The sequence below is a fragment of the Nyctibius grandis genome, chromosome Z (genome assembly GCF_013368605.1).
Source record: "Nyctibius grandis isolate bNycGra1 chromosome Z, bNycGra1.pri, whole genome shotgun sequence".
In the NCBI taxonomy this organism is placed as follows: domain Eukaryota; kingdom Metazoa; phylum Chordata; class Aves; order Nyctibiiformes; family Nyctibiidae; genus Nyctibius; species Nyctibius grandis.
Genome location: NC_090695.1, coordinates 33,474,695 through 33,487,690, shown reverse-complemented (window position 1 = coordinate 33,487,690; position 12,996 = coordinate 33,474,695).

Sequence of the window (12,996 nt, the reverse complement as noted above, 5' to 3'; positions counted from 1 at the left end):
GTAGACCTATTATGTTTTGAGTACACATTCTGATATGAAATACAGATGATGTAAACCCCTTAAAGGAAGTCTCCTGGCTTTAGAGTCCTGATAGGAAGCCTTGCCATATGATTTCTTGGAACATATGAATATTCAGTTTTGACTTTCAAGGTACTTCACATTGGGAATAAAGGCAGTGGTGGAGAAACAACATTTTTTCCTAATTTTTTTTAGTTATACAGTTCACAAGGAATACAGAAATTCAGTCCAGCTTAGGATGCAAACCATATTTGCAAACCTTTTTTTAATTAGCCAGCCACAGACAGAAGTGAACTAGATTACTGCATTTAGTCTGATACTAGCCTGTAAAGCGAATTTTGGCGTGATCTTTGTTCACATGTTAATCTTGCTACAGTGGCAGGCATGGGTGGTATCATTATACTGAATCTGTAAGGGTGGAGTTTTCTACTTTATTTAGTAAGTGAAGAATAGTATTTTGTGTTTCTACTTGTGATGCTTTGTTCTGTTGCAAATTCTTTACAGGGAAGAACTTTTGCACTGAGAGCTAGTTTTCTGCCTTCTTTTCTTTGGCCAGTAATTTTTAGCAGTTAACCTCCTTGAAGGCAGACACAAATGTTGAGATGAACACTTTGGAAAGGGCATAATGCATCTTTACTGTTTTCAGCCACTGATATTCATGAGCAGGTGAGCATACTGATAAAAAAACAAAGTACTCTAAGAAAATAATCTGCTCTGACGGTATTTTTCCTTTTCCACTCAACCTTTATTCTAGTCTATTTATGCTTCTGAAAGACAAGAGAATTTGTTAGCTTGGGTTGTTAGATTAAAGATTGAATTTAATTCTATAAATGACATCCTTTTCTCCAGGAATTCAATTTTGTTGATCCTAAAAAATATTTGGAACTCTTTCCAAGGTAGCAAATAAGAGAGAATGGTGAGGAAGCAACTGCTTTTCAGTGTATGGCTGGCCCATAGCAGTAACTAACTAGCTTAAACCTCTGCCTGGCAGCAGTTGCTGTCTTTGAGGTCCTCCATAAAATATGTCTAGAAGATGGTTTCCAATTTCCTTTTATTTGAGTCTGTATATCAAAGGCCACACCTGAGTGATTTTTATAATTAAGATCTCTGAAACCCTGATTCATGTTGATCTTTCAGCCTCAGACCTTTCATGCTCCATAATTTCTTTCCTAAAATATGGCTCCTAGAATTGAACATGTAGGTTCCAGCTATGTTCCCTCTAATGCTCGGCATTAACCAATTTATAATCCTAACTCCTCTGAGTCTCTTTTTACTCCTGCCAAAGATTGTTCAAATAGCATTGGTGTATTATTTATGATTAACTCTGTTTCCCAAGGTGATTTTTTTTCTCCACACAATTCATGCATTTGTTAGAGTCTTTATTTTTAAGCCTACTAGTATAACTTTTTGTCTTCATTTTCCTATATTTTGCAACCAACCTGATTTTCCGGTTAGTATAAAGTACTTTTTCCTTCTTCACTTAGCTATTGGTAAGATTAATTTCCATACTATATATGTTGCATACATGTATATCAACAATAACACTAGTCAGATTCACTCTGCAGAATTTGCAAAAATATTTTTGTCAAATAAAACCTGAGTAAAACTAAAATAAAATATACCTGATGTAGGCTTGCTTTAAGGAGAGAAAATATTTACACAAGGCGACACTGATACTTGGCCAACTAGGGACCAGTGGTCAAATATCATGTGAAAACTGATATTCAAAAGCTATGAGATATAAAAAAAAAAAATTGAAGGCAGAAAAATAACAACAAAGTTAGAGGACTTTATCTCCACAAAACTCCCAAAGAAAGCAAGAGAAGAAGGACATGTTATTTCAGCAAGATCATTAACTGAAACAGAAGAAAATTCCCCTTGGTATGTCTTTTACAATATAGGAAATGAGACAGAAACTAAACAAAAATACATTCATCCAGGCCACAGCTACATATTTCACACTCTTGCACCAATGGTTTAAAATGCTGCTCTTAAAAAATGTGAAACACTTTTAGCTCTTGATCTTAGAAATGGCAAATTGGCCTTGAAAGGGATCACACAAAGTCAGGCAAAGTTTTATGTTTAAGTAGACCTCTGGAGTTCATCTGGTCCAAACCCTTCTGCTCAAACAGGGCCACCTAGAGCCGGTTGCCCAGGACTGTGTCCAGAGGACTTTTGAATATCTCCAAGGATGGAGACTCCACAGTCTCTCTGGGCAGCATGTGCCAGGGTTCAGTCACTCTCATAGTGAAAAAGTGTTTCTTGATATTCAGGAGGAACATCCTGTGTTTCAGTTTGTGCTGCTGGACACCACTGAAAAGAGCCTGGCTCCGTCTTCTTTGCACCCTCCCTTCAGGTATTTACAGACATTGACACGATTTCCCCTGAGCCTTCTCTTCTCCAGGCTTATCACTGCCAGCTCGCTCAGCCTTTCCTTGTATTAGAGATGCTCCAGTCCCTTAATCATCTGTGTGGCCCTTTGCTGGACTCCCTCTAGTACGTCCATGACTCTCTTGTACTGGCGAGCCCAGAACTGGACACAGTACTCCAGATGTAACCTGGAGTAGTCAGAACAATTCAGAAACAGACTTTTCTGAGTGCTTAAGGCAGGTGTACTCCACATTAGACACTCCTATGACCTATTTTTCTTGAGAGCCTTAGGTTTCTAATATCTCTCAAAGCTTTGCTGGTGCTTATTTAAATTATCTTGACAGGAAACTACATAGCTCACTGTTTCTCTGAATAGATCAAAAGACCATATGCTGTGAAATCTTTATCTCAAAATGATTCAGAAGAGAAAATATCATCCTCAATTAAAATCATTGACATGGTCTCTTTTGCTTTATCACAGCTGTGAGATAAAGACCAGATGAGATACAAATTTTGGATACAAAGTTTTGGAAAAAAAAAGTTCAAGAATGTTCAGTTAAGGAGTCAATATGAATTCAGTCTTCAAAGAATGTGGAGCCTGGGAAGAAGTGAGCAGCTATGTTTCAAAATTTATTGAAGATCGCTTCCTCTTTTTTTTTTTATTTAAAGAGATTATATTATTTTAGTAAATTAAAACATAGTTTCATACCAAAAGCACTTAAACCATCTGGTCTGAAATTGTTTAATTACAGTTAATACAAGTACAGTTGAGTTTCATTATGTTAAGGTCAAAGGCTTTGATTATGACAAAACATTTCAAACCATTTCAGGTTTCGGCTTTGTGCCTCCTGACAGATAAAAAGAAACCAAACTGCCACTTATGCTTGAGGTATCTGTAATGGTAGGAAAAAGAACAGGTCAAATATGCCCAAGGTTCCCAGTAGGCATAGTTTACATCATAGCAGAAGACGACCATGAACTATAGGTTTGTTACTCTGACTGAGGAAAATCTCACATCAACATCTAGCAATCCATATGGTCTTTAGTGCATATGTCAGACCCATTCACCAGGTACCCAGAGAAGAATTGTCACTGGCACATGACAGCACAAGAACAGAGTGAGAACAGAGTGTGAGATATCATCCAGGAGATGTGACCCCGAGAGTGCTCTTGTGTCCTCATAGATAGCCACTTCATCATAAACACTGCCTACAGCACTTCACAAAATAGGCTAAAAATGCTTCTATATGGGAAAGAGAGAGTATCAGACAGCAGCAGGCTGAGGCATGACTGCTTCTTTGCCTCTCTAGAGGATATTGGTGAGACCACTATTTCAACACTACAGTGTTAAGCCCAGTTCTGAACTGCGAGAACAATGTGAAACCTTTGGGAGAGAACTGTAAGAGAAGCTGAATAACCACAAATAAGCCTTGGGAGGAAACTTGTTCTTTGTGCTGTAAATTGTCATTTTATTAGTGATAATTTACATGAAAGGCGCAAACGGGTATATAACAACTGCACTGAAATGTCAAGAAAACATGACAGTCAGGTACAAAAACGTACAAAACTGTAGTCTCCCTTGACAGTGAGTATAATCAGATTGAGTCACTCTGAATCAGATCAAAGTTCCTTCTAGTCTAGAATCCTGTCTCTGACAATGTTGTTAGTAAATACTTTGAGAAACACTAGAGTAGCAGGGGAAGAACGTGGCATGCTTCCCGAGAGTACTTTCCCAGGTGCCAGTGGCTCTGTGAAACTTCAAACACATGACCAGCACTTTTCATGTAAAGTAAAGATGATGAATAGGCACTGTTCTACAATTCCGTAACGATATATCCATGACATGTCCATTGAGTCATGGAGAATGCTGATGTATAATATTAGAGAGAAATCTTTGGTTGGACAAAGTGTGAGATTTCTGCATTGTTTATTTTAAAAAAAAGTTTCCTCCTAATTCTGATCTTAGAACACCTGAGGGAATAAATAGCATAGATTTTTATATGCATAAAATCAGTTTTAAAGTTTAGCTAGAAGTTGCTGCTTGTTTTTCCCAGCAGAACACAGCTAGGAATACCGGTGTGCATCATTCTGTAAATCATATTAACATTCAAGTTAACACTTTTTTCTGCGGTCCCTTTAGAAAATAATACCTCCTTATAAAACGGAGAATTCTTTTTAATTTGTACAGCAAGTCCTGTATACATTCCGTTGTGTCAAACCTCATCATATATCACCACATCCTGATGCATCCACAATACTCTGCAACAACCTAAGGCAACCATATTACTATGGTGCAGCATACATTTGGAGAGAGAAATGGAGAGATGGTGGGTTTGATGTGGACAATATGTCATATGTTTGTGTAAGAAAGCATAGGCTTGAACGTTACACAAAAATACAGTTACTAGATGATCTGAAAAGTCTCTCATGCTGTCACTCCTTCAGACCTTTCAATTCCAATTCATTTAGGGCTCATAAATTAGGGAAAGGATATTACAAAACCTGGAAATCTTTCAAGTAAACACTGAATCCAAGTCCATAACCTTCATGGTATGAATAAATTAGAATAACCTGCTAGTTTATCCAAATTATCTATTAGAAAAACTGTTACTCATTTGAGTTTTATTGTAAATACAGAAATATGTTTTTCCTGAAAAGTTTTTGAAAATGTGCACATTAGATACAGCAGGGGTACACACAAAGCATGCAGAAACAGAAACCACCTTGTTTTTCCTCAGGGTTGTTAGCTGTTAAATTTCCAGTCATTAGAATCATTCTCTGTTGTCAGCAGGGGAATAACATTCATCAAGTTTGTGCCCTTCATGCTACCAAAATGGAGTAAACTCCTGAAGGAAAAAAACACCTTTTGCTTGATTCTGGCATCTCCTTCACTGGTACCAACACCACTGACTTTGGAGAGCTTTCATTTATACTGGTACACTCCAAAGTGCAATTTGGCCTTCCAGCTTTGTGCTTCATTCCTGAATAAGAGACACTGAGGACAAAATCTTGAACATACAGTTTAAACCTAGGTTCCTAAATACAATACTTCCAGAGAGTATACATACCTCCTTCAAGTCAATCAACTTGTTTTCATCTCTCACTTGCACAGATTTTGTGCCAGTAGAATACAAGTGGCATTACTCCTGAGTGTCTTCAGTGCATAGGAAGGAAAGTCATGTCCATTTGTTTTCAAGACTAATTATTTTTTTAAAAAAATTTTTTTATTTACACACCTCAGCATAGATTTCATTTCTTAATTACGGAATATGAAGTAGATAGATGTCACTAATTTCCAGGCCTTCAGAACTAGTTATTTGTACACAGCAGGACAGGTAATCCTATCTACAAGGTGCAACCTTTTAAGTTTATGGACAATGTTTATATACTGCTTTCTCTAAAAGTTCAGGGTTTTGTTTGCATTTTACCAAGACAAAAGGAGACAATGAGCTCATCAGCCTTTGTATTTTAATCAGTGAGAGAAGGAAAGAAGGAGAGCAGTAGTAAAGAAAAACTTGATCTCAACATTGAAGTAGCCTCAGGCACTTAGTTTGTACCTCTGGCTGAGAGAAAACATCAGCGTGCCTCTTGTGTTCTGCTGTTCACACTGAAACTAAATCCCATTGTAAGGTTTTTCCACAGTGAGGAATCTCTTAGCTGCAGAGTTACTTTAAGTTTTGTTCACATGATAAATGAATGAGTCTCAATGGAAATACTTTTCTTACATGGTCACTGATATATACATTATTTTCAAAGTGAAGTAAAGCAACATTGCAAAATGAAACACAGGGAGGTCAGATTTCCATTTGAAGAACAGTCTATAATGTACCTATATAGAATCGTAAAATTAATCACAGGTTTTATGTTATCTCATTTGCTGCTCAGGAAAAAAAAAAAAGGACCACAGGTTCAACTATTGATGCCTCTGATCATACATGCGGGCACTCCTTCCATTAAGCCTTTCAGGCAACTAGGTCATTTCCACATTAAAATATTTTGGTTTCCTTGTCAATGTTTCAAAAATATCACCCTAAATTTCTTGAAACACTATAGACTTTTGTATAAATTTCAGGACCTTTCAAAAGACACTGATAAGAAAGTCTCACTGAATTTTTAACAAGACGCAGGTCTTCAGAATAGGAGGTTTTAATTTGAATAAGTAACTTTAGAGGTAACAGGTAAAAATCATCACAAATTAATAAAATATCTTCCTTTGTTTGGGGTGATTAACACATAAGGAAACCAGGTTTTACATAATTCATCAATCATCTGACGCAAACTGGCACTCTCCAGTTCCACCGAGGGGAAACCCAGCTACTCTGTGACACCTGAAAAACAGCTCTGAATTGATGCACTGCATCCTTCTGCCACAGGACTTAAAGTTGTATGGATCCAGTTTGCCACATGTTAATGACATTTCTAGGACTGAGGTAGTAAGAAGTAAAAAAAAAAAAAATACGCTGAGTTTAAAACAGGCGGTGGTTCTTTTTTAAGGGCTAAACTGACAAAACCTAAAAGTAACATACTAGCAATTAAAGATGGTGAAGGACTCAGATGAGATAATGTAGCTTATGCTCATATGACTAAGAATTATTTCTTAAGGAACTTGGAATTTCTAAATATGCTGTTCACAAGGCAATCAAGTGCCAAGCATACATAACACAAGGTTCAATCTGAAGCAGCAGGGTGGCAACACTGGGATTGAATCAAAGTGGCAGCAGATCCTTTTCCTTTCCAGAGATGCATGGTCATAGCAGGGAACCTTTTCCAGTAAGAGTCAGGCAGTGAAATACTTCCTTAGCAGCATTCCTCTTCCCTGCATGGACAGACTTTGCTGGAGAGTCCTAAAGGAACAAGGCAAATTCTGCTGAGCTTCCTTCAGTTCTTAGCCTTGATCAAGGTGTACACTTTTACCTTCTTTAATCTTCTTTCATTATCCTCTTAACCCACTGCCTGATTGTGTGTCACTTGCAAATCTTTTTTCCCCAAAATCTTTCCAAGCACTCTAGCTCCATCCGTTGTTTCCTCTCTGTGATTTGAATTTCTTTGTGGTTTATCTCTAGAGTTTATATTTTTACTTCTTTTTTTCACATTGCAACAGAGTATGAGGAAAAGAAGCAGCTCCTAAAAATCCATCTCTTCTGCTTGACGTCTAACGATAACCCTTCATTTTTACCTGCACAGTACCACAACACAATCAAAGACACTTGCACAAGGCAGAGCTCTGGTACCTGAGGCTGCCTCTGAGCTGTGTGCAGCAACACCATCACTACCTGCCAACATCAGCCTGCTCAGCTGCCTGTGGTGCTTTTAGGAGTACACGTTCCTACCTAGCTTGTAATTTCTGTGTCAGGTATCTCTAGCGTACATACCAAACTTTTTTTAGTGTTCAGTGAAACTTGAAGTATGCAGACCAAACCTAAACCTCTGTCAAGATTTCAGCTGATTAGAGTCATTTTTGAAAGAAATATTTTAAAAAAAAAAGCATCAAAGTAATTACCAAATGCTTAAATCATGATCAGATTCTTTATTTATAGTGTATGTGGAAAATGCATTATATAGATCTCGTTTAATTAGCTATCTTAAAACTACTAAATCTTTTCTGGTGAGAGTTGTTCTTTATAAAATACTTGTTACTAAGTGTAATTCAGCTGTTCTCTCTGTTGTGATGAATTTAGTACTTGTACTGCTACTCATCTTGGAATGTAAATAATTTGATTGACATTTTTGGAGTAAAGCACATAACATTTATTTTTCTTCCAGTTTTCCAACCAGTCATGTTTTGAGTAAAGACATGCTGTAAAGTCTGGCAATTAATTCTCTTAGCATCTCAAATGTTTAGAATTCTTATGTTGGTCTTTCTTTTAGGGTAGAAACTTAACACTAATATTATTTATATTTAAGTATTATATCAAAAACCAACAACAGATTCCATTTGAGAGTGGTCTAAAGCTCCACGTTTTAAAATGGAGGTTACTTGCATGAACACTTCTTCTCCTTCCTTTATTTAATAAGTGTTCCACATAGCTGTAGCTGGATCATTTATTTATGATCATATACATTCATTTTCTGCATGGCCTTTTATATGTAATTACAGTTTGACCAGACCTTTTTTCTTGCAAAAGGCAAGAAATTCAGCACCTCAGCTAATTGGGTCATCAGTTTAAGCCTTCTGTTACTTAACGGATCTGTTTTTTATTGTGTGGTACAACTCTTCTGAATTTTTTCATTTGTAAAATTCTTCTTTCATGTGCCCTCTCTTAGTCAATAGCTTTTTTTCTGGGATGCTAATCATAACAAAACTACTGCTTGGTTACAAAAAATTGTAAAATTATCATAACATTTAAAAATACTGCTAACACACATGCACTATTCTGGTTCAGGTGCAACCATGGACCAGTGGCCAAGACTTACCTGTATACAATCAAAACACTTAGAGTTGCTACAACAAAATACAACATTATAACCCGACAACCAAGAACCACACTGTTATTATGGTAAATACCTGTGCAAACCACATGGAAATATCCTGGTAATTGTTAGTGAGACACAGACCTGTTGATGAATACTCCTTTTTTCCTTTGGTATATTTGCTTAAAAGAGAGGAATACACTACAAATTCCTGTAGTTATTTTCATCTCACCATGTCATTTCCTGGTTTCCTCCTACAGAAAACATGAAAGAGTGATTCTGTAAACTCTGGAGCAACTTGCATAAGCTCTGTTTTCCAAAGATCTATTGATCTGTGGAAGGATTCAAAACACATGGACCATGGCTATCAATTAACAAATATATTCATTTTTCAATATCCATCTGTATCTTCAGTCCTTCGGTCTAGCACAGTTTTATGCGTCCACCTGAAACTGTATTGAAAACAAAAAAATTTCCAGGTAACCAAGAAAATATAATGAGATATTTTTTCTTCTTTTCTTTTTAAGATAGCAGCATTTGTTGTTAGAGTGTTTAAAACACTGGTACTTAGGTTTTTCACACAGTGCCTTCAGCTTCACTATTAAATATTGCCTTCTGAAGTCGTGTTGTCAGCCTTCATTTAAGACTTTTTGCAATAAATAAGCAATATTTGCCTTAAGGATATCCTAGAGCAGTTTTGGAAAAACAAGCAGCCTGTCTCAAACAGCTGGAGGATGAAACAAGCTCCCCTGTCCCTTAAATAGATGACCATTACTAGTTTTCCCAGTGAAAAAGGAAAACGTTTTATTGACCTCCATTCATGGTAAAGGGTGGGTTCGTGCAAGGACTGAAAACATTTATTTTTTTATTTCTACAACAATTAGAATGTCTCCAATTTATTGCTCCTATCACCTCTCTTCCAGAAAATACTCGCCATGTAATATACCTGTTAGCCTAAAAGTCCTCTGTGCAATAAGAAACTTTTAAGAAAAAAGGTCAGAAATCAAGCTAAAATTTGCTAACAATTTAGCTCTTTCATTTTCATTGGTTTAGCCCCATACTGATGGTGATCCACCTTTTCTGTAAATACAAGATGGTGAAGTTGAAAGACCTCCCAGGGTAAAGGCATAACCTAATATATAGAAAGCTTTAGCAACTTCAGCTGACATTTAGTTGAGTTGAGCCCTTTTTCCCCTTTTTTTTTATTTTAGTTCCAATAGACAGTGTCAGAATACAGAATATGAAGCTTATTGCTCTTCTCAGATTAGAGTAGCAGAAACTATTTCTAATCCTCCATCATCCTCAAACTGACTTCTGTCTGACATTGTCAGTGCTGAGCACTGCATGTACCTGCAAACATTGGAATTGAAAAACTATTTCATTCTAATCCAAACGAAATGTAACTGGAACTGCATAGACATTGCCTGTATCTTCTCAGAGAAGACACAGAGAAAGAGAAATTATCTAAAAACCTGCACTTGATTGAAAAAGGGGGGATGTTTGGGGAATGTTTACCTGCACTTTATGTTTCTGAGCCAATATTTTATGTGACAAGGCTAGTATATGTATTTTATACTATTGTGCAGTAGAGATGCATATTTGTTAATCTGGCAGCATCTGCATGTTTAAAGTAAAAAAGATGGGTCCAGGTAACAAAGGCTAGTTCAGACAAGAGTGTTGACAGCAAAAAACAAAGGCTTTACTGACAGTGTGATACACAAAAAAGTTGCCAATTTATTGTATTACAAACGAAGAGATTCTGCCTATCAGCCCACACTTAAGCTGCCAAATCCTGCCCTGAGGAGCTGTGTATTGCAGTGCATTATTTTATCAACCCCAAATGCTCACAATATACAAAAGGACAAAGCACCAAAACCTCTCTGAAAATAACACATATCTGGAAAGCCCTTTGAAGCATAGATTCCCTCATCTGTTCCACCAGACAATAACCACCTATGTTCCCAGTGTTGAATATGTTCGTCTTTTATGAAGTTCCTAGAAAACCTGAGCAGTGTTGACCCAGGACTTGGATTTAAACTATGCCTTGACTAATGAAACGTTGTAAATGGTGTCCCTCTTTTCTGAAAAGTCAAAATATCCATCAGAAAAGGGGCTTTCACATCCTCCTTCTAGATGTCTTGCTCTCACGAAAGAATTTAGGAGTAAGTAGCTGCAAGAACAGAATCACACCAAACAGAGACACAGATTTTATTGTCTAAATAATCCGGGCAATAACAGGTAACCAGCAGCTGTATCTTTACATTAGGAATGACAAGAGGGATTTAGCTTAGCAGTTGTGTTGTGAAATTGCTCGCTGAACAAAAAGAAAAAACTGTCACTTATTGACAGTTATTACACATGTTTTCTGCCAGTCTTCAAGGCATTACATGTTTCAGACATTGCAACAAATTAGGCTAGAGACTTGTCTAGTAATGATGTAATTTGCATTGTTCAAGAAGATGACTGGAGAAGGAGAAACATTAACAATAATAAATACAGAAAAGAAGATGATCTTATCAGTTCCCCTCTGAAAAAGTCATATCTAGGCAATAACATACTGACTGCTGACATTAGTCCTCTAGATAACCAGCCAATAAATAGTGATTGCTATCTGTACACTTGATTTCTAAATTAAGGATTCTGCAGCACTACAGAGTAAGACTAGTCACAGATTAATTTGCAGAGAGGTCTCCTGCATTTCAGAGTCTTGGGGACATATTTAGCACTAGACCAAAGGCAAGTTATGATCTAACCCTTCATCACTCTCTTAATCTCTCGCTGCCTGGCAGTCTTCAGTAGACTTCGGAAAAGGTAGCAAGGGGATTCATGACAGGTTTCAGACTCAGGAAAAAGGTGAAGACTCTAAGGTTCATAAGACAGGGGCTCTGTCACCTCTGAACTCTGCTTCAGATTTACACATGGTTAGTGATGATCCACGAAGTCATGTGAAATGAGCTAGTGGGTTGCATCTCCAGCAGATGCTTGCAGAAATTACACAAAAAACGCCACCCCAACCTCTACTCTCCAGGAAACTGAAGTTCAAAGGAAAAGAGGATTACACTCGGTCTGAGTGAGGAATCCACATGCTTATTTCATATTATCTTTGCAATTCTACAGTCCTTTTAAGGCAAGAAATGATGGCTTTTTCTTAGTTTGGGGTTTTGGAGACAAAAAAAATTTTAGTGAACAAATGGCCTGATCAGAACCAAATACATTGCAGCATACGACCATGCTGTGCATAAGCCAAGTGTGCTTTTTAAAAGGAGGAATCTAGGAATAGAGGAGATGGAGATTCTAACTTCATTGGAATCACTAGGTGATTTTCACTAGGCACTGAAACAACTGCTGAAACACTCATGCGCACAAAGAGCAAAACAAACTAACAAGCAAACAAAAAGAGTCAGGACATTCTTTTCAGTAAATACTAGATTTTGCAAAAATCACAATAGTGTTCTCCAAAAGGAGTCATCCTCACTGAAAAATATACATTTCTGTTCAACTCTAGCTTTTAAGGGCAAAACACGTTATTGATGCTTTAGTGTTTTACCTTTGAGTAAGATTTGCTTAGACAAAACCTGAAAGGTTAATAGTAGCAAAAATTATAAATAAAACAAAGAACAACTGTGTTCTAAATCCATCCCTAGTGTCACCACAAAGAGGTAAATGTTTGACTGATTATTTTACTAAATCTGTTTTCTGCTGAAAAATATTTACGTTTCATAGTTTTCAGAATATGCATGTAGTTTGCTTTGGCAGTTACTTCACCTATTTATTGAAATGTACGGAGATTTTCCAGTTACAAAATTTGTAATACATGAAAGCAGCATGGGGAACCAAAATTAGTAAAGACAATACTTGTATCATAGGTACTGAAAAAAATTACACATAAATTCTCAGAATCACTTTCCTAGGAGAGTAGAAAGTCTGCAGACAGTGCATATAAACATAATATTAAGCTGTCATATTACCATGCCTGAGACTAAACAGATATGAAAAGAAATCTTCGCTACACATTTTTTTTCTCTATTAAAATGGCATTTAAAAGCTGTGTGAAAAAGATCTCAGGAACACTAAAGCCCAGTCACATGTGCAAAGGTACTAGGCATATAATAAACACATCGTCTTTTGCAATATCAGCTATGGCACTAGCAAACAAGGTCATGGCTTTGTACCATGGCATAAAGGTATATGCTGACA